The sequence below is a fragment of the Sphaeroforma arctica genome (assembly GCF_001186125.1).
Source record: "Sphaeroforma arctica JP610 unplaced genomic scaffold supercont1.673, whole genome shotgun sequence".
Taxonomy (NCBI): Eukaryota; class Ichthyosporea; order Ichthyophonida; genus Sphaeroforma; species Sphaeroforma arctica.
The window spans coordinates 43,236-45,220 of NW_014039885.1; positions in this window are offsets into that span (position 1 = coordinate 43,236).

Genomic DNA, 1,985 nt, shown 5'->3' on the forward strand with positions numbered 1-1,985 from the left:
TCTGGTAGTTAGTCTTCTTAGCCTTAGATTATCTGACGTGACTATTTTATGCTAGCGTTGCATAGGCTTAGTCCTGTATGAGGCTACAGCTGGTGTTGTTATGTGCCAGTAATGCTGTAACTGATTTGTGTCGTGTAATGTCCTGGTGTGATTTGTCTTGCTATGTGCATGTCATGTTCTAACTGTGCCAAGTGTATATAGTTACTGTTTGTGCGTAAGGGACCGAGTGGAGTGGGAGTGTCCTTTTTGTGATTAATGCGTCAGGTTATTTTTTTGTTCAAAAATCCAGAAAAACTTTAACCTTGATGGATCAATCACCTTGACAGCTTTCTCCCCTTTTTTCTTGATTTAGCCTCCTTACTTATCACTTTTTCACTACAACACGTTACTTACTCTTGCTTAGCGTTTATAATCACTTGCTTGTACACTGTGGTTTTATGCGCACGTTACTTACACCTGTGTGCTGTGGGACTCACGTTTGACTGGGTTACACTTGTAAACACAATATGGTTACCTTGTTTGTTGTTCTTCTTTGTTCGTCAAACTCGTTCAGATAACTTCTTATTGAATTCATTCGTGTCCCTACTGTTGTTAGCCTTCATTCGTTGAGAGCCTTCCGTCCTCTTTCCTTTTGCGGTCCGAGTTCTTTGGAGCCTCTTTATTGCAGGTTCTTCGTCTACGTTACTGGATCTCCTTGTGAGATCTATTCTAATAAAATTCAAAGAACCTGATGTTTTACTTCACTCCTATTACCTTCTTGGTTTTAGAGTGTAAGTTGTTAGACTTATCTAAGTAATGATATTGTAAAAAATGTAGAGTATGGAGAGTAGCTGAACGATACAAGACAATAGGATACAATAGACCTCTTCTCAAGTACGGTTATTTCAGCTAGGAAAAGTCCCTAGTCTGAGAGAACCGAACTGAGTCTTTATTTGTGTTTTTACTAGACTCAGGATTTACTCGAGTGTTTTTATCATACGCGGGAGTCCCGGTATATCTTACCGGTTCTACCGCTAATATTATATGGTTACCTTGTTTGTTCTTCTTCTTTGTTCGTCAAACTCGTTCGTCAAACTTCTTATTGAATTCATTCGTGTCCCTACTGTTGTTAGCCTTCATTCGTTGAGAGTCTTCCGTCCTCTTTCCTTTTGCGGTCCGAGTTCTTTGGAGCCTCTTTATTCCAGGTTCTTCGTCTACGCTACTGGATCTCCTTGTGGGATCTATTCTGATAAAATTCAAAGAACCTGATGTTTTACTTCACTCCTATTACCTTCTTGGTTTTAGAGTGTAAGTTGTTGGACTTATCTAAGTAATGATATTGTAAAAAATGTAGAGTAGGGAGAGTAGCTGAAAGATACAAGACAATAGGATACAATAGACCTCTTCTCAAGTACGGTTATTTCAGCTAGGAAAAGTCCCTAGTCTGAGAGAACCGAACTGAGTCTTTATTTGTGTTTTTACTAGACTCAGGATTTACTCGAGTGTTTCTGTCATACGCGGGAGTCCCGGTATATCTTACCGGTTCTACCGCTAATATTTCTGATGACTCCAATATCAGAAATATTCCAATCCTAATTCCAAAACCCAGTATTTGATGATTCTGGGTTTTGGGTTTTGGATTGGCTTTTTGATAATCTGGTCCCTAGATGCTACACCTCTCTTGAACCCATGCTTAAGTATCTTGGATTACTTATTCAGTTGCAATTGTTTTGCGTGATTGTCATGTCTTTGTTAGAGTGCAATGTAGTAGACTTTAAATAAAGTGCAAATGTATGTATTTATTTCTGACCTCACCTTTGGTTTTATACTTAAGGTATTTGTGCTAGTGTTCAGCCGCTTGGGCCGGCCAGGGTAAAAAAACTCATATGGTCAGTATGATAAATCTTATGCGGAACACTTTAACACTTCATTGTTTTTCTATCTCAACTTCTCTGCAACTAAATCTCACGCTGATCACATGATGCCTTTCCGCATAGATTGTGACT